Genomic DNA, 26,432 nt, shown 5'->3' with positions numbered 1-26,432 from the left:
ACACAAACCGTTTCCTCATCTATCTGTTTTTCTGTCACAGAGAGCAGCTATGTCAGGCAGCCGAGAATATGCCAGCTAAGCCCCTCTGTTGGTTCCCGTTGCTGAAATCCACAATAAACGCTGCATTCAAAGGTTACCCTGCAAGCCCCGGAGGCCTCATTACTGGAGTCAGAAAAGGCAGACCTCCGCCATAAAGGGTTGCATTAAGGTGCGGCTGCTCAAAATCAGCATCGAAAATAAGACCACGATAAAAGGGATCCTGGTCACCTTCAATAGCGGAGAATAGGAACAGCCTCTAAACTACCTTGTGTATGTCTGACCAGCCCCTCAAACAGTAATTGACGCACCAAAATAGCATAATACATTATAATACACTATTCCACAGTTGCGTTCAACTACTGTGGCATTCTCATGTAATGTTGCCAATGGGAAGAATATCTTAAGCAGGACGTACGCGATTTTAGATAAGGTAACTATCTATAACGTAGCTAGTTATCTGCAGTTGCATCCTGGTAACCAACCACCAATATAGTATCATGTAAAACATATCTGTCATGATATTGAATGTGAAAGTAGGAATGCCTTGTACACACAATACAATTTTATTCCCCGTTGTAAGTTTGCTAGTTTTCCTCAGTTCTTGGCAAAATACAGCACATGCACTCTGAAAACATAACTCAGATTAATGCCTTTGATTGAAAAATGCACCAGGTCTTACAGCATTGGCTCTTGCAAGCACCTTAACAAATTGGGAGCAGATACCAATTATCTTTTACATTTTTGCCAATTCCTGTTCAGTGCTGGGTTTTGCCAGCAGTGAAGGCCTGCCTGCTGAAAGTGAAAAATATCTCATCAAAAGAAGTGTTTGCTCATCAGAAACAGTAAACTGTGAGTGCTTTCCACTGTAAACTGTTAGTGCTTCCCAGAGAAACTTGCCAAAAGGTAAGAGTCACGGAATGAGATGGATATAATGCGAAGAAAGCAAACATCGAGCTATCGGTGCAAGTTGGGCTGAAGCAGAAGATGAATATTTTGAGCAGTGGCAGGGGCATGAGTGTTTATTTAATCTGACCACAAACTGCTACCTCCACAATCATGGAAGCACAACAAGAGGAAAAAAAGAAGTCCCAAAATGCAAGTGCTGCATTTTGAAAAGGATACCACAAGGAGCATGGTTTGACAGCAGCTTTTGGACAGTAAGCAGGCAGTGAAAAGGGGTGGGATAGGCTAGGATGAGAAGACCTCAGGCTACTTCACTTTCTGCCGTTGTGAGGAGCAGTCATGCATAAATCTATCAGCTCCGTGTTATTTGTGGTCAGAGTGTGTGCCCCATTCATACCAATGTCAGGGTACATTTTTCTACAGTCCTGCTTCTGGTGGCTTTGAAACAGGTCCATGATAAATTAAAAGCCATGACCTGGCAGGTAATGTGACAGCACCAATGTACCACAGCGTTGGCCATAAAAGAATCTACTATATGACATTGACTGGGTAGAAAAAGGACATAATCACGACAAAGGCCTGTGTGTATGTTCCTCCTTTGTTCCAGAATGCTGTCAGTGTTGGAATGCAATCAGCATCTGCTAATTTCCATCCATGGAGTGTACTGTAATAACATATGATCCCCATGTTTTGTTTGTATGCTTGAGCTGAGATGTATGGCCAATCCATCATCCGCATGTCAAGACTGTGTACGCTGCCTCTGGAGTCCCCGTAGCCCAGAGAAAGTGTGTTGTGTGGCCTCATGTTTAAGTTATCGACCAGCTGTTTGTGTGAACAGCTACAGAGTTTGTGTCTTCCCATCCTCTCTTTGCTGAGCATGACACAGTGAGGACCTTTCAGATGGACTGGCTGTGCCTGAGTGTTTTAACAGGGTCTATGCTTCAAGTCCACTGAAAAATGACTAGTTCCCGATACGCTGTCCAATGGAATCTGTTTAACGGTCAGTTTGTTTAATTTATTGCCCAAATATGGCAAAATACATGTCTTTTTTCCTGACGTGCGTTCAAGATGACGAACATTCGAGCCAAACTAAGTTTGCAGCAAACAGTTCGTGTTGAACAACTTAAAATGAACATTTAGTTTGCCACCAGTGCATTCCTAATAAAAATGAATGCGATTAAATACGATCATAAACACAATGAACACGATTAACACAAAATGAATGAGATTAAAAAAGGAAAAGAGTGGCTTCCACAATATTAGAGGACTTCACTGATAGTGGTCCTGACATGACAAATATTATTCTAGTACACTCTGTATTGTTGTGTAGCCTAGCGCAACCAATGAAGACATCTATAGAACTGAGCAATATGCTGAGGAGGTAAACAGGCAACCTTTGTTCTCTCTGAGTCTTTCCTGTCAGCAGTCATTTTGGTTCGTGGCGGACTACCTTTTCAGATTGTAAGGTAACATTAGCTAACGTTTGCCATGAAAAAAGTTTGAATATGCTATTAGTCATTATGTTCGCGAACGCTAGCTAACACTCGCCGTCTTGAATGCACGTCAGGTCTCTTGCCTGATGGAATGGAAAACACTGAAAAAATTACATACATAGCACAGTGAATGCAACAATATCAATAGGCGTGATTCAATCATCTTTAATGCATTTTATGGTCTATATAAGTTCATGTTAATACTGTAGGATCAATGCAGAAAATTAAGAGACAAGTGAAGCACACTTCTTGGAAAGATGTTGGCAAGACAAGTGGTGCCCAATGGAGGCGAGAGCATGCAAGTTTCACTAATTAACACACCTTAAATTAATGTTAATTAGTGAAATCAGCAGGTGAAGTGATTGGTACATGATTGTGCACCACTGTTGTAAAACAAGTGAGCTGAGCTTTTGGAGTTTAGATTCAATTACATAGGTAGTAAAAGCAGAAAAAAAGTTATTTCATACCTATTTTGGAAGCACCGGAGAGGCATTTTGGTAGTGCTACAGACACAAACTTTTTGGCCAGAAAGTTCTGCGGAGTTTGAGATTCTTGAAATCACAGGTACAGTAAGATTCATGTCCCTTGTGTCCTCAAACCAAACTACAGTGCTCATTAAGTGTATTTCTCTGCCTTTGTAATTATACAGGGAGGTAAAATAAGCTGCAGACAGTTAACTATAAAAACAATATAAACATCCTAATTACAAAGTTAAATCATCAAAATTATATCATTATATACAGTGCATATGTATGTATGTATGAACAGCATGAACAGAATGTGTGTGTGTGTGTGTTTACATGCATGGCACACATAATATGAAAATGTTTCTAATTTAATTGAACCCCTTAATTATGTATTCTAGTCAGCTGCCATATATTAATCCACAAAAATAAATATTGAAACCACCCAACTAATATCATTAATTGTCTTTGTGCTTTCTCTGGCAACCCGAGTTGCCAACAGCTGGTCACACTGGCACATGGCAGCACTTCAGCGGGCCTTTGAGAGAATAACCCCTGCATCTGCCAAAGGGACGCCAGTTATTAGCTCACACGCGCAGACAGAGGCTCCAGCCCAACCACTCCGCGCAGGCCCTTTGAATTCTATTAATGCAATGCACACGCGAGCCTCGCAACCTTAAATTGACGGTGTTATGCAAATACGGCGCGGAATGGCTGCTCCTCATTAACATTATTTCCCTGTTAATCTGCATCTTTTTAATTAGTCATATTATTCATGCACATAATTTTCACCCGCCGATGCCAAGTTGGAGCCACTTTAATTAATCTACTGAGATGGAAAGCCATTTTTTTCCCTCCCCCTCACTATTTTATTTGTTTACATGGTATTGCTTGTGATTTGGGGAGCGTACGAAAATAAAGGGCTGAAGGACATGTCTGAAACCTGTTATTTTGTCACACGCTGAAGTAAGTAATAATAATAATATTAGCCAAATGCTACTGTCTTTCCTTTGCTGATTAACTGGGAAGCGTTATGACAGACGGTGGAGAGTACTCTCAATTTCCCTACTCATTTAAACAAGACACCATGTTGTATTTAAATTCTGCAAACATATTGCCATAGCGATGACCTCCCTCAGACAGCTTGTGTGGAAATGATCTATTTTTCAAATCCAATTATTTATTAAATCAGTTTTTTTTTTTAAAGCGGTAGTGGATAAGCTAGACAGAGAACATACCTGCCATATACACACCTTTCTTACCAATACCATAGTAAGGAATTTTGACAGCACTCATCTTCATTCCAGCTGTCTAGATGTTAAAGACTGATTTAAACACCAGAACTGCACAATGTTCTCTATAAATTATGTTCATGCAGAAGCTGGTTCAGGCTGTACTTATTTTTTTTCTAAAGTGACCACAACATCCACAGCAGTGAACTATGCCGAGGACATTTCACAACAGGCTAAAGACTACAATCATCTGGTTTGACAAATATTCTATATTTCTGCAGTTTTTTTGTTGTTTTCTTTTCAGGAATGCAATTAAAAATGGTAGGATAATCAGTTCTCTCATTTTCTATGAACACATATGTCCTCTAGTTGACTATGTTAAAATGATTTCTTTAGTTATTTAACTTAATAGAGCCTCAAAATAAATGAATTGTTCATTTATTTTGCTGGCATTATTGTCAAAAAATACCACACATTTATCACATTTAGCAGTTAATTTGGTTTAAGTTTGAAATAATATCAAAGTTCCCCAATCAATTCTTGAGCAAGCCGGTGCTCACAGAGATGTGCATGTTGCCCACTGAGGGCAATGTGTGCTGAGCTCAACTGACACTTTCAGCTCTGGGTGGGTGCCAGCTGTCTGCATCAACTCTCTATGAGGTCATTCCAAATCGGGAGAAAAAATTAATAAGGCATCGGATGCACTGTATTGTCAACAGCACAGTTACAGAAATAAATGTGTGCATCAGAAGTGCAAAAAACATGTAAAAAGACAAATGTATCATACAGGAGACAAGGCTTTTGTCAAAAAGTTGGTGTCTTATTTCAGTGTTTATACCATCACAGTACACTTGATTATAGTAATACTGCAAAGCACTCAATGCCTGTTATTAAATAAAACCACCAGTGTGCTGCATTGTGTCAGCCTGTTAGTATGTGGACACTATCCAACAGAGCACTTCAGTAAACTCTGGAAATTGCACACGCAATTAATATGAAACCCTTTGTGCTTTCCTCCTAGAGGGCTAATGCCATGGCATTTTAACACTGCAGAACACGCTCACATTCTACGCATATATAGAAAACAGCAATTAAATTCAACGGGGCAGAGAACACTATGTCTCTACCCCTGATGGTATAATTAGTTTCCTGTACTGTAGAATATGTGAGAGGCACTGTAGAAATGTAGCAGAGTGATCTTTAAGCTGGTAAAACAAGTGCAAAGCTAAGGGCAATGCATTTACTACGGAGATGCTTTTTTAGCAAAAAAAAGCTCTGATGAAAGTGCCCAGCCATGAAGCCTGGTCAAGCGATTTAATACAACTGCTGAATACTTAATCATAAGAGTCCCTAATTATTTTCCCTTTTTTCTCTCAGCAGAGGGAAGAATATGGACAAGGTGCATTAGTTGATCTGCACATAGAACGGATGGCAGCGTTTCAAAAATGTATCTTCTTTTTTTTTTCCAGGGAGTAAGAAGCCTGAGACAACTATGCTAATAGCAAGCCATGGAAAAAATGCATTTGCATGCATATGCATGCATACTCACGCATGCACTCAGACACACACACACACGTGCGAACTTGCATGCACACACACACACATATTGTACACACACACACACACACGTGTGTGAAGGCCCCCACCGCATACTGTACATACACACACATATGTGCGAATGCGCACACGCATGCTGTACACACACACACACATGTGTGAATGCGCGCACACATACTGTACACACACACACACACACACACACACACACACACACACACACACACATTGTGGGGCTGAGTGAACAGAGTTCCACAGATGGCTCATCCCATCAGCATCAGACCACAGCATAATTTTGGTCACCAATACCGCTGTCTAGGAAAAAAGCACATGAATAAATCAGTGCGTCTATAAATTGATGTTTAAAACATTTATGTTTATAGCATTTTAAAAGACAGTAGATGCACATTTCATTATTGAACCCATCCCAGCAATCCTGAGTTCAATCACTGCAAGCTGTGTGTGCAGTTTTTAATATAGCAGTTGCACATTCCATTCTGTACACTCTAAATCATTTTTAATCTCTAATCACATACACACACTTATTAAATGTAAAAACTGTTTTTCAAGGCTGTGCATTACTTTTTCTATTTTTTTAAACCATAAAAATATGCATTTAAATAGTGTGAATAACCTAAATGACACAAATAAACATCACCATACATATGGCCAGCTATTTAACATTTGCCCTTAATTTTAACAAAACTTTGCAAAAACAATTTGGGCAGTTATTTTTTTCCTGATAATAAACACGGCATTTCATTTTGAGTCAAAGTTGATTAATGTGAGTCCAAGAAATACTTTATATGTGAATGCTTTATACGTGCGCGCAATGTTACACTTAATTACACTGAAGGCCACGCCCAGCGAACTGAAGGACACGTTGTTCCTCTGTCCCTTGTGGTCTTTGGTCGCCGTGCTAATCAGAAATTGCTTGGCACTCGCACCATTGTGCTATCATAGTACGAAAAGTCTTAAGAAATTACAAGGAAGCGCTATCTTCGCTTTTCACCACAATACAGCGCGGTTTAAAGTTACTGCGGCTTTGTTGCTGATATTATTATGGCGCTCCTCTGACCTTTAATTAACAGTCATAACAGTCACAAAACTGGTCATTCGCACAATCTGGATGCTTGAATGGGATTGTTTGGTCCTCAACTATCCATGCAGAATATTGCATATAGTGTTCAGATGAAAGGCCCTTTTCACCACCCTATTATACCGGGGCATGTTTGTCTGTAATCGGAGTCAGGAGCAAAATAACATGCTTAGCCTCCGTACTGTATGGGCATTGCTCTATAATAGTGCTTTTCTTTGCCTCTGCCCGAGCTGCCGGCGGATAGATTCCCCTCTGTTTCCCCGGCTCAATGCTAGGCTTGTCTGGAATGTTTGTCTTTGGCTAAGTGACTCGGGGTCTAATCAGTTGGTGATGATGTACAGCCGGTGCAGGTGACCCCTGCCAAAATCATTATTACACTGGACTAAACACTGAATGGGCAGTTATTTTATCAATCACAATAACTCCGCCCCCCAACTCCCTTCAAAAAAAGAAAAAAAAACTGAATATAGTTTCAAATGCTCAGGCAGTATACACTGACAAATGCTCAGGTCAGCCTTCGGCACAGTGTGGCTGTAGGACACCCTGTGTTTGTTGAGCTATGCTATGAACGGCCCAGAGGATGTGAGTGAGGAAACATTAGACCGCTCCGATACATAAGGACGTCGGAGTGATGACAACGCTGTCTCCAGGTCGCGAGTCCACATGTTCAGCAAAAAAAGAGAATGTTGCCTTTCCGGAGTGGCAGTTGGTTATGGCGCCAGTGGAGGGGGGTGGGGGGGTGGACAGGGTCCCAACGCCCTTTTGGTGTATATTCCCTTCACCCCTCGGACTGTGGTCCCACAAGAAGCATTACCAAATTTAAATCCCAAAGTAGCATCTAAAACCAACTGTGAACTTTATTTTATTTCTTTTTTGTTTTGAAGTCACGGAGAAGGGGCAAGAATATTTGTCTTTATTTATTTATTTTTACTAGGATAGCGTATATCATATCGAGCCCGGGAAGCAATTTTACCTGCTTTAATAAACTATGAATTATTTATGCAGCTCAATTATTTGCCAGCGTATATTCAAGAGTGCCACATAAAGCATACATAAAGCATTACGGATGCTCGACCCGCAAAGCTTTGAGAGACCTAGAGCAGACCGCAAGGTCACACCTGACTTAAGGTGCATTTGCATTTGTTTACTTTAACCCCATGATGTCCATATTCAGTTTAATACAGTGCACATAGCGTATACTGTAGTGCTTACATATAAAACACACATATATTCACAAATAAATGCACATCCAGAGCTAAACCCAACACAAATAGCAGGTCCAACTTCACGTGAGCAGGATGAACATTTCAGCAAAAATCTCTAACTGGGAATTGTAAAAGTGAAGCTACATATCTCCGCGCATTTATGAGTGCCTTCCGATAAATTAACTGACAGACCCAGCTGACAGTCCCAGATAACTAGACAGGTCGTGATTTCATAAGAGGATTCATTACATTTTCCACAACTTTGCATGGTTTGTCTCCTCTTCTTCTCCTTCTTATTATTATTATTGAAACAAGTTATTGAATAATAAACTGCTCATCGGCAGGGGGGCGGGTTTGACGTTTCCTCCAAATTAAAATGTTTTGTCGGCTTAAAAACTGACTATCATTTGCACATATGTTTTTTAATCTTTTGTGATAATTCTGGTCATCATTTATTTAAAAAAATTTAAATTTTCAAATGAAGTCTTAGGTTTAAGGCAACCCGTGATACTTTTCTTTTGAGAAGAATATGCTTAAATACAATTTTATCATATGCTTTCCAGTAATTTTTATCATATTGCAAATGTTATATGATATCATGCATTTTCAACATCAAAGCTGTTCTCCTCCTATTAGTGCATGACAGTGTTACTTAACCTATGACAGATTTCATATGGAGGTCACATCAGTGTTCAAAAATGTTTAAATGCATGACTTACACATAGCACCTTTCCTGCGCGTTATTTTGCAGACAGGATTCCAGGAGTAACTATTGTAACAAAACCCCTCTCATTTAAAGTATTAAATACCTGCTATCTAAGCTCTCCCCCTCGTTCTCCTGCCAGGAAAGATGATGTAGAATTGTTCGGGCCTTTCTGGCGGTGTGCGGTGGACTGCCTCGTAGAAACGTCTGCCCTCTCCTGTTTGAGTTCTTAGAAGACCACATTTGCATTTAACTCAAAACATGCCAAAATGTTTCCTGCTCGCCTTATCCACAGCCTTAGCAGAGATTTTACTCTAACCGATGATGGTATTTTATACAAACATTAGATACATTGTCTATTCCAGATGTAGCGTGCATCTAGTTATGGCTAGCAGTAAATGAAAATAATATTCAGATTGAGATGGGTGATTGGTGCAGGCACCATGGGGTCAAGTGTAGATATCAGAGGTCACAAAGTCATGCTGACAGATGGATTTTTTTTCCACCTGTAATTAAAGTAGATTTGTGTACGTAAAGTGTGAAACTTTCCCACTTACCAGGGGCATGGTTTTAACTGATACTTTAGGCTAGTGCATTTAAATAAAAGGAAATGTATTTAGCTCAGTTTCCGTGAATCCAGCTATGCAGATATCATTCAGTAGTCTGAATCCTGCATTTTTAAACCTGTTATATATATATCAACTCTCCTCGCTTTCTGTGTGGTTTTGTCTGTGTTCCTCTATATTATCCAGCGATAGCTACAATCGATGTAGCATGTACATTCTGATTTTGTATCAGTTGTGCACAAATACAACCGTAGGTTTCCAAGTTCAGAATGTTCGTTGCGCATCTCTGTAGCAGTGTGTCTTAATATATCATTATTTTTAGCCCAAGATGTGCGGTTTAATGATCACTTTTCGCGGGTCTCAGAATTTCCATAAAAATATGAAGCTTGCGCAGTCAAACGTGGGCTTCGCCGCATTAGACAGAGTTCTTAATGGACCGGAGACCCAGCTCTGCTAGTTCTGACCCATTCATCCCCATAATACATATGCATCGGGGACAAAGGAACAGGGATATCATCCCCGAGAAGCTCTGTGAAGTGCGGATGTGACCCACTAAGGCTGCTTAACAAAGTCATTTCTGGGAGCCCTTAGCGCCACTTCTTCTGTCACAGCTTCGGCGCGGAACTGTTGAGTAACCGCGGCCCTCCGTGCTCCTCTCCCACCCAGATCTAATTATCTCCTCTCGTTATGTGACAGCGCGGTGTGTGGGAAACTTCACGTATGCGCGCACGTGTGTGTGCGTGTGTGCGGGCTGTGTGCGTGTGTGCGTGTGTGTGAGCGCGAGCTCGATGGAGAGAAGAGAGAGAGGAGAGAAAAGAATGAGATAAGCTCGGCGCTCCAAACTTCTGAATAGGGTACTTTATTTGTTGCTTAATAGGTAGCATCCATATAATGGCTGTAAAAGTCCAACCTGTTTTATACCACAACAGAAGAGGATACAATGGTTCAGAAAGCAACATTTTATGGCCAAATTATGCACCCATCTGCTTGCCTGCCTTGCTGTCCATTACTCCGGCCAGCTCATGTCTTTTAATTGTCCCGACAGAACATTTTGTTTGATTGACTGGCGCAACGTTTAGGGACAAACACCGCGGCCGTCGAACTAACAGGCGTCACTTCCCCTACGCTCGGCCCCGAGCATGCAGGCCACACAAAGCCAATGTGAATTATTACAGTCCAAACCCTAGTTAAGGGACACCGCTGTAAAGGGTGCCCCCACCTCCACCCCCACACCCCCCACACAACACCCCACACACGCATTGTTAAAAGTCAGTCGGGACCTTTTCATGTTACCAATATAAAAGGGCCAAACTTTTTGCATCACACACACACACAAAAAAAAGAAAACAGCGTTGAGGATCTGGCCAATTACAAAGTGGGTCTTTTGTCTGGCCAATTACAGACTGTAATTGCCTGACGGTGAAGTTAATGTTTTGTGGAATTTACGAGCGGCCGCTGACCGCGCTCCTTTCTCTCCCGCCGTCGCTTTCTCATCCTACATCACTCGGGACCCGCCCCCCTTTTCACCCCGCCACAAAGGCAGCGGCCGCAGTATGCGAGAGGTCGTTAGCTACTTTTCAGCGCGGTTGTTGTTTTTTTTTTTTTTTGTGTGCGTCTCTTTCTTCCTCCTCTCCTCCATTCTTTTGTGTCGTCCGCACCTCCTCGCCAGGGGCTAGGTGGGAACCGCAGGACCGGAGTCCTCTTCCCCCTCGGAGTTACGGTTCACGTGAGGGTGAGCGCTGTGTGAGGGACCTCTTTTCAGCCTCAGATGTGGCTACTTTATGGCCCCTAATGATTACCTGTTACACAGCGGAGGACAATGGCGGTGCCCGCATGAATAACAGTAGGCCTGAATATGCCTGTGGTTTCCCCTGAACTCCATAGCAACATTGTGAAAGGGCAGGAGTGAAGACTAATTCTCCAGTCGATGCTGTGTAAGGCTTTTTTTAAACGGGGCTGTCCATTACCGGGCAATATGCTAAGCACACCGCAGGCCGAGACGCCCCCACTGTGTTATTCTGACCCCGCGCTGCCCCTTTAACACTCTCCTTTACCTCCGTGTTGTTGAGAGGAAACGATCTCTGCCCTCCCTATCGGAAGAGTCATCGGCGCATTCCAGTCCGATCGGAGGTGGGTCCAGATCAGATTCACTGCGAGCGGGGGAGGGGAAGGGAGAACTGGAGTCTGTGCAGTCTGAGCCTCCTTTTTTGTCCCTAATCTTAGTATCTGTAAGGTGTGATTCTAGGCGGCACACCGCTGCAAAAATGCGGGGAATAACCGGCAATTACGCTTCATTTTTTGCAACTTTAATCGCTAAATTGAGGTGCGCGCGCCGGTAAGTCAATAATTTACTGTAATGCGCACCATTTTCTACACGGTAACTGCCTCTTTCCGCACCAGAGCACCCAATCTCTATTCTGAGAGAACAACAGCACTGCAGCTACACCTACAATCGCCACTGTGACACGGGAGCTTGTCCATCTGTATAATGAGCCAGCCACCCTGAGACTTGTGCATCACATGAAACACCGCATTAATGGCTCCTCTTCTGACACATAACATGCTCAGAGTATGTCGGACGTCACGAGGTTCGGCTTCATCAGAGAGCGGTCTTACGAAATAATTAACTCCGCGCGGCAAAGGACAGGGACGGTGACTTTCTGTTCTCCCGCGCTTCTTCCTTCTCTGTTGCCGGAGGCCTCGGGCGCGCGGGGGTAGATTAAGATTCCGGAACACTCCGCCCGTTCCCTCCCCCCTCCCCCCCCCCCCCCCCCATCTGCTCATCGAACGAAATGGTGACAAGAGCAGCCCTATCCTTTTAACCTTTCCCGCCCTCTCCGCTAAGCGTCTGGGACAGATAACGGTCTCCCGAAGACAGGAGTGCTCGGCGTCCTCTGAACCTGCGTTCACAAATCTGAGTGGCAGCGCAAGGCGAGCGTGACTTAACCTACTCCACCGCCGAGCGGGGCCCTCCGGTGCGCGGCTCCACGCGTCTAACGCCTGTTTATTTCAACTGTCACTTCAAAAAGTTCAGCGCGATACCGCCGCGGCGAGCGGCCCAACGCGACGCCTCGCGTGCGCAGACGGGCCGCCTCTCGCGGGTCGTCCCGGAGGGCCCGGCGGATATTAATAATCAGGCGCTCGAAGGAGGCGCTCCGCGCGGACGGGGAGAAGCCGAAGGCGTGCCCTTTTCATTTCCTCGGGCCGCGTTTGTTTGGCTCGGTGCTAACTCGACCGCTAGGCCGCTAGCCCCGCTCTCTCTCTCTCTTCGGCGGCACTCCTCCCAGCACTCCAGATGAATCAGATTAAGCCGGTCCTCCACATGTTTTTAAAAGGACTCCCTTCTACAAAAAAAGAGTGAGAACTCCCCTCACTTCAAGGCATAACGATGGATCTTAAATCTCCGGAGGGGCAGAGGTCATGGCTGCGGACACAGATCGCTGATTAAATTGTATCTATGAGTCCTCATAGAGCCCAGCGCTCAACAAAATGCCAAGAAAGGCCCATAGGCAATAGGTAAATGGCTCTGTTCTCTTCTGGTGCACAGAGGGGACCTGGCTCGGGCTGACTTAGTGTTCCCTCATGGTTTTGAAAGGTGCCCGGGGCAACGTTATTGACCGCGAGTATGCTTGTGTCAAAACGCCCTCTTATTCTTTGACAAAGCACAGCATTTGAACTGCAGCAGCAGCAGCAGCAGCAGCATCTTCTGATTATTTTATTACAGTGCAGTGGCCAGCACAGTAGGGCAATGCTACAGCAGCACTTTCCAAACCAGGCAATGCTGAGATAAGTATGGACTGGGGGGCCATCGCTCTGAATACAGTCCCTTCTAATCATGGCAGAAAGGACTCTAGGACTCTGCATTTGTGTGTGTGTGTGTGTGTGTGTGTGTACAAGAGAGAGAGAGAGAGATGGGGAGAGAGAGAGAGAGTGAGAGAGAGAGATATCTATACATGAGGTTCAGCACATATTTTATTTTTAATGGCCTGACAGATAAGAAGGTATCTTCATTGCACGTGACTTCAGGCAGGGCCTGAATGATAAATCAGGATTACTACAAATAAGAGCTGACACATTCAAAGATCAGAAGATTGGTTCTCCTGAATGGAGCAGGCTGTTCACCAGCAACCCAAGCCAAGACAAAGTAGGGGGGATATTATTGCATAATTACATTTAAATAAATGGTGAATTTGAATTTCACAGTACTGAAATGCCAGTAGAAAATTGAGACGGTTGAACTGAGGCTATGGCATAATAAGAAAATAATTTATTTTCTGAAATGGAGGAAGAGGACTATAATCCTCTGATAAGAGACTTCCTCCATTGCATGGGGCATAGTTCATTGCCTTTTATAAAGCAAATGGACTTGACAGATGGCTTTGTCACCCAAACCCTTGACTACCAACCTGATTTCACAGAAAACAATACAGTAGAAAGAGATTCATTACCAAAAGAGGCACTGTAGTCCACATGGGACCATATGAAGTATTTAACATAAAGCAGGTTACTGCAAGGCAATCTGTCATGGCTAAAGCTATTGTCTTGGCTTGCTTGGAATATTAACTAATCTGTCATTGCACTTCATCAGTACCTAGCATGAACTGCAGAGTGTCAACTAAGGCATGTCCTAGATGCCTGCATTTATGCAGGCTTGACCCAGGATAGAAAGAAATTATGGGAAATGATGGTAAAGTAAAGAAACTTAAAGTATATCATAAAACTTAAACTTTTCAGAATTTTTTCATAAACATATGTGTTCAAGCACACACATACACACTGTACCGGCCAATGGACAGGCAGAGACAAACAAGTAAAGAAATGTCATTGTGTCAGTATCATTGGGTTCCTTATTTTGATTTATCAAAAGTTTTCAAAAGGGTATTGTGCAAATTTTACACAATAGTTTCTTAGTTAAATCAAATAAATGGTCAGGTATTAAGGTCCCTTGCCTCAATTTCCCTGTTTGCAATGCACCCTTTATTAAAAAGCTCTGTTTTAACTGTAAACCGAGCCCCGGGCTGGAGGAGCACACGCATCACAGCCACGTGCTGTTTTAATTGGACGGCGTGTTTGTCGAGAGCGCAGAGAAAACACTGCTTACGGTACTAATTGCGACGGTTCCGCGGCGCCATTGGCCAAACGTTTGTTAAAGCTACGGCAAACATTTCTATCTTAATGATCTCCTGCCCTCGCTCAGCCGAAAGTGTGTCTCATTGTTCCGCTAATTCCGGCCCAGCCGCACTGAGCCAATATGATTTAAGAGCTTTGGTGTTAGGTAAGCAGACTCAGTGGAATCGTGTAGTTTGCATGCGAGAGCGCATTGTAGCGCTACTCAGGCTCAACAGACCCTTGAATAGGAAATCTGACGCATACTTGTGACATGCTAACGGGGGTGTAGTCTGAGGTCTGTAAGCCGGGACAGGGAGAAAAGTACTCCGAAAGGAGGAATTGTCTCTGAACGACTTCATCTTCTTGCGCAATGAATCACGGAGTCGCAAATCCGTTTTAGGTCATCGCTACCAGCCTGCAATATTTTTCATCTGACCTTCAAAATCTATTTGTAGGGCCGGAGAAGGAAATGTGGTTCTCCTCAACTTACCAGTGACTCAGATGCGGGAAAGAAACAGCAGCAGCACACCAGCATCTCTTCCCAGCCACCTCCTCTGCAGCTGCAATCAGAAACAAACGGGAATAAACAGAACAACCAATGAGCTCCGTGCCAGTCCCTTCCCTGACCTTCTGAGAAAGGACATCTGGTTCACAAGCAATATCCACATGAGGAACTATCAGGAACTGCTCCTCGATACTGTACAAAATGCTATACAGCACTGCACGTTGAACACTGACTCAGATGGACTGAAATGTGTTTTTACGTGACTGCATGTGAGCCAAAGTCAATGAAACCGTGCCAGCAGTATCTGCAGTAGCACAACATACAACATGAAACACACAGGGAAACATAGTAATAGTGGGCAATATTAATATTATCTCTCTCTCTCACTCCCTCTCTCTCTCTCTCTCTCTCTCACTCTCTCCTCCCCCGCACCCTCCCTCCCTCTCTCCCCTGCTCCAGCTCTCCCTTCCTCCCTAAGGGACAGGCTGCCTGTGAGGTTCAAGGCTGGCTCCAAGTGCAGAGGCAGTGGCGAGTTTAGCTAACTGTGCAGACACCTTTGGCGAGCCATAATTAAAAAGTGTGAACCGAATGGACTCCAAGCCTGACGCAGTTACCGCCTCCCCTTCCCCTCCCTGCCCCGTCTCTCCCCCTTTCATCGTACCTCTCGTTAATCCACACTAATGAGGGGGTCCCCAGAGCCAAAAAGGCTACTTTAAAGGTCCCAAGATGGCCTGGGGGTTTACACAGGAGATTTTGTAAGCTTTCCAGAGAGCGACGGGAGCATATGGTTCCCCCTCAATTTAAAGCCCACATTCAAATGGATATTTATGTCCTGAATAGCCCGATTAGCAAGCAACCTGTCAAAATGTCCCATGATGACGGACCTCCCTAAAATATATATATTTTCTGGGCCCTTCCCAGTGCAAATCTGGGCCAGGGTTTCCGACGGGGCCACCCTGATCCCTGTTCCCATACTGGGCCCACATGTCATTGTTTGCCAAGGGCAGATGTCTGCTGCTTTAGCAGGGCACAACAATTGAACTTTTCAGCGGATGGCTGTCGGTCACCCTGTTTTCCATGTGTTTAAATTGGCCGTTTCTCCGTTTTAGCACTTTGTAACTTTTCTGTCACGGCAGAAACATTGAGGAACTATTTTAATACAAAGCCTAACACAACTTAACTTCACAAATGCACACTTTCATTCACAGGTACCTGCGGCAGGAAAATAATTCGCTTCTGGTATTGGGAATTTCCGTAGTATAAACATGCTGAGAAAAAAAGAACACATATCATTTGCAATAGATATATCATGAGCTCCATAATGTTTGAGATGAAGAAAGCGATTTGGCTCCGTACTCCACAATTTAAGATTTGTAATCAAACAACTCATATGTGGTTAAAGTACACATTCTCAACATTTGTTTGAGGTCATTTTTATACACTTTGGTTTCACCATGAAAAAATGACAGCACTTCTTATACAACTGTTTAGGATATATCATTGTTATGTAAATGAACGTAGTCATGTTCAGTATTTTGACGATCCATTGCACATAATGGCTGCTTGAAGTCTGTAACTCATAAACACCACCAGGTGCTGAGTATCTTCTCTGGTGATGCTCGGCCAGGCCTGTGCCGCAGCCATCTCCAACTTCTGCTCGTTAGGGAGGCAGCATATGAAACGCATGTTCAATTGGATTCAGATCAGGTGAATGACTTGGCCAGTCAAGAATTTTCCATCTTTTCGCTTTGAAAAACGTGATTTAGCAACATTTTTGTAATCATTGTGAGATCACTGTAGGATGAAGTGCCATCCAATGAGTTTGGGGGCATTTGCTTGAACTTGAACAGATACGATACTTCTGTGCACTTCAGAATTTATTCTGCGGCAATCAGCAGTTACATCCACAATGAAGAAAAGTGAGCCAGTACCTGTGGCAGCCACACATGCCCAAACCATAACACCCACACCACAATGTTTCAAAAATGAGGGGAGGTACTCTGGATCTTGGGCAGTTCATTTTGGCCTCCATACTTGGTTCTTTCCATTTCTCTGATACGAGGGAATCTTAGTCTCATCTGTCCACAAGACCTTTTCAAAAACTAGATATTTTTATTAAACTATTTTATAGCCATCCTGTTTTGAGGCTAACTTGTGGTTTGCATCTGTCAGTAAAGCATCTGTAGTTCTGCTGGTGAAGTCTTCTGTGGACAGCAGTCACTGGCACATCCATGCCTGCTTCCTAAAGAGTGTTTCTGATCTGTCAGACAGATGCTTGAGGGTTTTTCTTCATTAAGGTGAGAATTCTTTTGTCATCAACTGTAGAGGTCTTCCTTGGCCAACTAGGCACTCTGCGATTAACTTGAGCTCACCCGTGCTCTCTTTCTCCTTAATGATGTTCTAAACAGTTCATTTTGGTGAGCCTAAGGTTTTCCCTTGTCTCTGGTTGTTTTTTCCTTATTTCTCAGCCTCACAATGGCTTTCATGGCCACAACTCTGGTCCTCATGTTGTAGTTAAAGGAAGCAATTGAAATTAGAAATACACGTGAAGCCAGTTGTCTCAAACATTATGGTGCTCTGAAATGGGGGACAATGTATAAAATGTGAATTGTTTGAATACAAATCTAAAATTGGAGTACAGTGTCAAATCAAGAAGAAAAAAAACATTTTAGTAAAGGCACTCAACACAAGGAAAGGCCTCGGCTGTGTCATCAACTGAGCATGACCGAGAGTCCACAGGATCGGACACAAACAGTCTTTTGTCAGCTTAAGTTGGTTCCTCACATTACCGCTATGTTATTTTCTGCCAACAAATGCCTGCTGTCCAAAGGCTGCCATCTGTCATCTGTCATCAGTGAGAGGTGCACCTCTCCTCTTACTGGTGCTAACTCTCCCCTGCAGCACTGTGCGTGTACGGCGTTAAATAGTCACTAATAGTCACCGGCTTCCAGGCAAGCACTTCAGAAAAATACGCGTCTTCAGCTGTGGTGCACCTGTTGTGCAGATGCAGGTGTCAAACAGAGTATTGCAGAGAAAAAGGAAAAAGCATAAAAAAGTTATAAATATAAGCCCAAGTAGACACGATGCGTGGCACAGTCCGTAAGGTGGCTGACTCTTAGGTGCTACACAAGTCCCCCCCCTCCACACAGGCAGGGGTTTGATCCACTGCCATGACACCCTCTGGGCTCTGATCCCTTCTCAATCATTTACCCGCTCTGCTTTACACCGGAAAATTAAACGGACGAATTGTCGGCTCTCCATTTTTAAAGTCCAAATATTAAAATATACAAAAACACTACTCTGCGACTCACTAAGAAAATTATCTTATCTATGTAACATTATATGTGAAGCCAGGAGAAAAGCATTAAAGTAAAGATAATACAGACTGTTCCTCTTACTCTACTGTCATTGTTTCTTACTGCATTTGAGTGTGAATATTTTATTTATGTACTGCAGTTCCTGCAGCTCCTTAAAAAATCTGCCAAACATACCACGCGACGGTCTTTGGCTTCACAAGAAGAACTTGAAAGGGAAAGGTCTCCCCCAAATCTGATATTTACTGGCCATCTTTGATCTAACAGACGCACACAGCCGTGTCTGCAAGCACAGATGGAGTAAATATGGAGATTAGCTGCTCTGTTACAACTTTAGCGGCTAATACCTGATTAAGACCAGGAATGGGCTATTGTCTCATCGCTGGCAATCAGAGCAGCACTTGCTCTGAAAGCAGCTGGATGAAGGTTGATTCTGTAAAGGATACTCACTTTACCGGTCCGCTAAGAAGATTAGGCCTCAGGGTGCCATATTAGGCATGATCCCTGGCCTCGCGTGGTCCCCGGCTGCTTTCAAACGACGCTGCTTCAAGCCTCGGAGCAAACAGGCAGCTTGAGTTCTGCGGTCCCACGTTGTGGCATGAATAATGTTCCACATGAAAAAAGGGCAGCAGTATCACAAAGCCCCGTATACAGCAGGGTACCAATTTCTGGGGCTCTTGCGCAAAGCTGTCATCCTCTCGGCGGTTGCCACTTGTACACTGCTCTGCTCGCTATTTGAAAGCCAGCCACCTCAGTCTCCTAACCTGAGGACAAACTGACAAACTGTCTGAGTCACGTCCATGTAAGTTGAGGTAACTTTTTTATTTGGTTTGAGACACAATGCGTCATATGGTATTTTAAGGACGAGTACTGCCAAAGAACTGCATTCATCGTGCCCTTGAATCTCCCTCTCGAGTGATCACTGAAAATTTTGAAATTCAGTCTAGACATTTGGTTGTCATCTGTTTCCACAAATAATTCACTTTATGCCCCATGCCAGACACTTCACCTTGATTGTGAGATCTGAGAAGACTTCCCATGTGTATCTGTCTGTCCACCCGTCTATCTCACCCTCCATGTCTCCAGCGGTATGTCTGTCTATTTACTGTAACTATCCATCCACCTCCCCATGTGCTAGTGAAAGAATGCAGTGTTTTTGTGGTTAATGTTTCATTTTTTTCAATAGAAAAATCTAGAATATTACAGCTGAATGGAACAAACTGCAGTTCTTGTTTACGGACTTGGCTCATTGACAAAAATACTGTACATTTAATTCCCATTAATTTAATAAATTCATTCACTTCATTTTATCCACTGCATTTAATTCAATGTTTCCATGATAAATCTAGCTTATATAACCTATGATCTCATGATCCAGACCTAACATCTACAATGATTTCAACAACATTCTAAAAAAAATATATAATGATAATTCCTCCAAATAAAAAGGTAAAAGTCTTTTGGGGTCCATACAAGTGACTTAAAATAATAGTTCATGTTACCAGGTGTTTAACAGAATTTACTAAAGCAGCCAGGCATGCCTGGAGGCATGTTTTTTTTTAATGTATGTATGATGTAAAGTCTTCAAATCAGTAATTAGGCTTTCATACACACCATACTCCAGCTCTAACATTCTATGTAATTTACACTTTGGCTTACAGTAATGAGCAGGAGGGCGCAGTGTGGAGAGCGGATCTGTACCACACAGGACACTGTGGTCTTCTCCGCGGCAGCATTACCGCATCACCGCCGATCTCAATCCCGGCAGCGTCACCTCGCCTGACAGGTCATGATCACTACATTACACTTCCTGAGAGAGGGGGAGGAGGAGGAGGAGGAGGAGGAGGAGAGAGCGGGAAAGCTAGAGAAAAAGAGAGGTTGTTCTTCTTAAATAAAAGCTTTTTTCCTCTCTGTTTTGGGATAACGTGCGCAAAAGTGAATGAAAAAATGTACATTTAATGGTCGACTTGGCGGATCTGATGGGAGACAAACAGAGTGGTGAACCAGCAGCAGGGCCGCAGTCCCATTGGGGGGGGAGAGGGCTCAGCCCAGGGTGAGGACTCAGGCCTGATAATGAGGTGGGCGCATGGTTGCCCTCTAGAGAGACTTGAACTCAAACGATCCCTGGAGGTATAAGCCTCCTAATCCAGCACTCATTCATCTCTGTGCTAAATGAGTTACTAACATATTGAGCATTTTACAACTAGGCCCTTCACCTACTTCCACATTTACGGAATACTGAAAAACCAACAAGTGAAACAGTGAATAGCAAAAAACCAACAGTTAAAACCAACAAGAAACACCACTAACAAGAATAGTCAATGACATCAAGTCTGTTATCTGTCAGACTACTAAATCATCCAATAGTGATAAACACTAGTCTTTTCTGAATGTGATGACTCCTGTTGATATTCTGGGTAACATCAACTTGTAATGAACTTAGAAATCTAAAAACAGGCCAGCATACACAATAAAAAAAACTACTAATAATGAAAAGTGTTCCTAAAGAAAGGACTAGCAGGATAGTAGTTCTACCTCCCACCATCCGAAAACACTAATTAGGATGGACAGCCCGACAGTGCTGTCATTATACCGTTGAAAAGTATGTGTTTGCTACTGTATAATGATGGTACTGATGAGTTCCCCATCTTATTAAGTGTTTTTGTAAAGTGGCGTTCAAGGGCTGGTCTGCTCTTAATTACAGTCTTTTCTTTAAGTGCTGTGTGAAGGCTGGCTTTGTTAGAAAATGCTGGAGAGCGCCGCTCGCTTTTTTTCCATCAAACTATCCATGCCAAGACGGCGTCTTTATTATCCGAAACGATGTTAGAGAGGAGATGGGGCTTAGAGGTGTCCGCAGCTGCCCATATGCTGGCGAGAGTGATACAAGTGTAATTCTAGCCCATTAGAGTGACACGGAGGACCTTTCTCCCCACATCATGAGGCAGCGGGGAGTCCCCTGAGGGACCGGCTGTCACAGCGCAAAAATAAAATTGAAAAAGACATACTTAACCTACACCGCCGTATCCCCTGAATATTGCATTGCCAAAACGTACGTATGAAACATGGACAGGTGCAGTATGGCACAGAGTGGGCCATAACTGTGACACGGGGTGAGGGACAAATAGAGGTCTTGGACCCACAATTCTCATTTTTAACATAAAAAAAGAAAAGGGCCAGTGTGAGCCTTATGCAACATCAAATAAATAAAAAAATAGATTAAAGCAGTGGGATAAAGAATACACATCTTGGGGAAAAAAATCTAACTGTTATGCTTATTAATTTAACAGCATGTATGTACATACCTGTCTCGCTGCAGCAAAAAAAAACAGCTTATTTTAAATGTCAGTGTGTATTCTTCTGAAGCCTGTCATTGCAGGGGACAGCGTTGGCCAACAGTGTCACAAAGGTCACTGCACACGGAGGGGACGGGGAGCGAAAATGTCACAATCTAAAAGCCGCAGCCGAAAGACAGAGAAGACTGGCAAGTAGACCCATGGGGACATGGGGGGGGGGGGGGTCAGGAAAGGGGGGTTGCGGGGGTAACAGTGTACTCTGTGTTAATTGACTGCAAAATTAGCCCCCGTCCCCAGTGAAATCACATAAGACAGAAGCAGATGGAGGCAGAACGGACACACTGGCACAACAACCTTTCCAAACACTACGGATCTGCCCACGGTCACAGATCACAGCACGTCCTCATTTGACAAAGCACACTGAAGCGTGTGCAAGAGGGGGACACACAGAGCCTCACCAGAACACACCTCATTAAAGTGCCCAACATACTCCAAGCACAGTATTATTCTTCCTCTGATTGAGTCGATTCACAACGCAGTGTTTTAGCAGACCCTTAGAATATTTTTGCACTGCGAGTGAAGGTGAATGGCCTCAAAAAAAGGGGTGAAACTGGAATTTCAGAGTGTGTGATCCAGCTTTACTGTTGTGAGCCACTGCACCCTGTGAATGGATTCCGGTTGCCCTTTCATTGCATTGAGGCAAAATATTTTACAAGGCAACAGTAAAACTGAGGCTGGGCAGTCTAACATTGAACGGATATAACTTCAGTCAAAAAAATAGTTCTGTGTTTGCGGAGTGTAACTTTACCACGTTGAGTTTCCAGTTCAGTACATACTTAAGCTCTTGTGGGAAATTTAAGTTCTTATTAGTATAATTCTTGGCAAAATTCCTGGCCAGCTCAGGTTTAACCGAAGATCACGTGCACCTAGTAGCAACACAGCCCACATAATTGTAAGAGAAAGCAAAATACCATGGACTCTGTCTGGACTGCTTTTCGTGATAAATGAAACCACCCATTGTTTATGCAGTTATCCCTTTGTTAGCCTTGAATTGCAGAGTGTGAGCAATTTAAACTGTGTCAAATTGCCCCAGATGTAGGGCCTGAAAATTGGATTAAAAAGTAGAATGAGCACATACTAATTATTTAGCAGCCTAGCATGTACACATTAAAAGGCACTTCAAGCCTCTACCTGTTCTTCAGCCTCCCCCAGATAAACAAGGAGTGCCTCCATCGCAGTTGAATTTTATAGCTTGAAGCACTGTTTTTCAAAAATCAACAAACCATTATCCTGCCCTGGGATTGCTCAGAGGAATGTCTTAACTGTTTTCCTTTTTTTTTCCACAGAGGTTACAGGGACCTAGAGGCTGAAAAAAAGCACAACAAAAGTGATAGTATCCTTTTGTTGGATGGGGTGGGTGAGTAGGTGATTGGCTCCTATTTCTGTCTTCACCATAGCTGTCAGTGTAGTACTGTGACAAACACACATACTGTGGATCAGCAGGCAGTAGAGAAAGCCCAGGCAGTTGATTTTTCTTCCTTATCTTGCTGGTTTGAGTTCAGGGGCTGTGGTTAGCTTGGCAATGGAGATCTAATAATTTTACAACGCTGATATCATGCAATTTTGATTCTCCTTTTGCCTCTATTTCACTATCGGGAGGGTGTTCATTATTTTATAGAAAAATCTATTATTTTCCAATAAAAGCATATTCCCATAACTCTTGATGTCAGTTCATATGTATTCAGGCTCAAGTAGACCCACTTGCAAAAGAGGCTAACAACTGTAATTAAATCATTAAATTCTTGTCTATGCCTCATAGGGCATAGAGCAAATTAACTTCCCGCCGACCTCATTTAATGCTTGAGCATGAAATAATGATTATTTGCTCATATAATTACAAAGTCAAGGGGGGGATTATCACGTGCATGAGTGCTGAACCTCATTACCTGTTTGACTGTAAAATTAGTACATCATCTAGTGGATGGTGATAATTATATACAGATTGGCCAGGTTCTCAATAGGATTTCCCACAAAGCCTGTTTGGTTCGATATCCATGGTAACTTTATAGGCAAGCGTATGGCAAACTGTAAGGGAAGTATCCTTAATCCGTAGACTCTTCAGGGGAAAACTTGTATGGCGTTAATGTGTGAACTGTTAACGACGATGATGATGACAACCGGCTATTCTCATTACAGCAGAAGTAAAGCAGGTTTTCACAGTAGACAACAGAACCAAAAGATTTCAAAAGGTATTTGAACTTCAGCTCATACAACCTTAACATAAAAAACACAGCCTACAAATGATATTTAGCAGCCTAGTCCTTTTTGTCATCATAATTACTTATTTATACTTACATATTACACAGTGCTATAAAAAGTAGCTTAAACTTTCAGCCCAATTACAGAGAGAAGGATTTTGCTTTTAAAATCTATGAGGAACTCAAAGTTCTTCAGATTGAAGCTCATAAGAATGAAATGAGATGAGACATAGGAAGCTAATACCAACAGTGATCGGTGGAAATGCACACCAGTAAAGCATCTGTATAATGAATTGGTAAAAACAGTCTTATTATAATTAAGTCACAGCAACACACAACAGTATTCTTAATGTCTGTTTGACATTTCATGCACACGAGCTACCATTTTCAAATAGGCATTTGAAAGATTATTTCAATATGCAAAACTTCTTCTGCGGGGCACTGCTCTAAAATGAAATTTACCATGTTTTTTATATATATTTTTATATGAATAAGTATCTCCACAATTAGATACTCTATGTTCATTTGAACAGCAGGATTTAAAACTTTGACTGCTATAGGGGTGGATTGAATTATCAGTCGCGGTCATGCAGCGTTTATCATAAAATTCAATGCGTGCAACTGGAACGAAAAGAGTCTTACAGTACATATGCATTGCTCCTGATCCAATGTGTATAGCTTTTAGTAATACTATTAAAAACTACTTACATCTATGTTTTTACAGACATCACAGATGTGTGCATAAATAGCTGGTGACACATACCTTCAAGTATCTCATGGGATGTGGTTGCAAAACGTTCATAACCGCTGAATGATTTCATTCATCATTGCATTCTAATGAATATTCCCACCTTGGAATTCAAATGACAAGTAAGTGTTAGCTGAGGGCCTAACATTTTTTTTTTTCATGAGTAAATGAATGATTTGCTCTGTGAACTGAGCATAGAGGGAGCTACAGTAGAAAGGCATTTATATTTATTTGTCAGGACTTATTTTGTACAGATGATTCCGCCAGCAGTACATAGTTTACTCTAATAGCATTAAAAGTTCAAACTATATCTAATCAATGGATAGCAGAGACCCACTTTACTCACTTTGATCTTCCTTTTACTAGATACTTAGGGTTGACAGGATGGTTTAATGGCATCAGTTCCTGAATTTGAAAAGCAGAAGTTTTGCAAAGCTTGCAGCTATACCTGTACTGCATTATATCGATCTGCTTTAGGATGGAATTTATTAAGGGAGAGTGAAACCAGACTCAAAATAATTAAAAACTGCCATTCGCAGTCAGGAACAAACTTCTTAACAAATACATGAATGGAGACAGTCAGACCATGAAACTGTAGCTAGCAAAGAAATAGTTTTTGTTGTGAGAAGAACAAAATGATGGGAAATTGGTAGCCTAATATTTTATTCTAATCAGAAACAATGTAGAATCTTGTTTTGTGTATTTTATATGTATTGGAAACTTACCCATTGTCTTTATCAGAAATCACAAAACATAAATAAATCACTTCAGGTTTGCCTCTGTTTAGTTTGCATGATTTATATTAGGCTACTTAGAAATGTCATCAAGACCACGGTGGATCAAACAGAAGCTAAATGCATGTTTAACGTTCTGTTATGGTGCAAAGTAATGATGACAGCTTAACGTCCAATAATTCAGTTAAAGGTGCGGGAGCTATTTATCCTTAAAATTAATATCCATTTGCTTTTTTTCATTGCCAAGAAACGGTTTATTTTCTGCCTGGTAGAATTGTAGCCGAATTCGGCTTCCCTATAACTCACTGGCTTTAAAGTGTCCTCTTTCAACGACTCTGCCATGCCCATCCGGAGATGGTTTTCAGTCTGTCCTCGGAGTCATCTCCACCCCTGCTATATTTCCTGCAGGTTATCAGAACTGCCATTCCTCCTTTCTCGCGCGCTCGCCTGATTACCATCAATACCCTCAGATATTCTGAAAGGATACTCGCGCTGCCATATCAGCTGTCAGCCATCTGGAGCAGGTCAAAATCGTTGGCTTCATTTAGCACTTGAGTATTAATTACCAAATCCTTTTAAACAACCACAGCATGCAGTATGAACGCAAGAACAACCGTCATCACGTACAAGTAGCCTACATTAGCCTGTATTGTCCCCAAAACGTATAATTTGTTATTTATAAAAAATTCGCCGTTTTTTGAAGCCTTCCCATGACATATTTATATGGGCGTGAAAATGCTTTCCACAAGTCTTGTTCTTGTTCTTCTTCTTCTTCTTCTTCTTCTTATTATTATTATTATTATTATTATTATTATTATTAATTATTATTATTATTATTATTGTTGTTATTACACAGCAGTTTCGGAACTGTATTATTGTTATTAAGTAGCAGTGTGGGGATTTTAAATTTGACCTTGCAATATTTAGCCATGCAGACAATATTATGGGCTATGGCATTCTGAATTGAACTTTTTGATATACTGCATAGGTGTAATTGTATATCATCTGGCGATTTTTATTTTTAAATTTATAGCCTGCGCTTATAAACATGTTTGTCATACAAATATCCACAACTGTTGTTCGCATTTCTCGTGGAAAAACACAGGGTGGTTTGACAAGGAAATGACACCGTGATGTGGAATTCATTGGCAGTTTACTCAAGCATAGCATATACATACTTCAATTGTGCTTATTCCCATACAAAACAGGC

At 42.4% G+C, this 26,432-nt stretch overlaps 1 protein-coding gene across 9 annotated transcripts in view; it reads right to left on the bottom strand.

Moving 5' to 3' along the window:
- Window positions 1-26,432, bottom strand: part of irx4b (iroquois homeobox 4b) — a 134,216-nt gene that overhangs the window by 88,187 nt on the left and 19,597 nt on the right. For 6 of the 9 annotated variants that reach the window (XR_010331954.1, XM_064347798.1, XM_064347797.1 and 3 more), the window contains one exon: window positions 14,861-14,930. The gene's annotated coding sequence lies outside the window, so the exon portion shown is untranslated. Of the gene's footprint in view, window positions 1-12,615; window positions 13,120-14,860; window positions 14,931-19,848; window positions 19,995-26,432 lie in introns of those variants that run through there. The other 3 variants (XM_064347801.1, XR_010331953.1, XR_010331952.1) reach the window with 3 other exon arrangements.

This window comes from Anguilla rostrata, chromosome 8, assembly GCF_018555375.3.
Source record: "Anguilla rostrata isolate EN2019 chromosome 8, ASM1855537v3, whole genome shotgun sequence".
NCBI lineage: Eukaryota > Metazoa > Chordata > Actinopteri > Anguilliformes > Anguillidae > Anguilla > Anguilla rostrata.
This window is presented reverse-complemented; position numbering and strand designations above follow the sequence as displayed.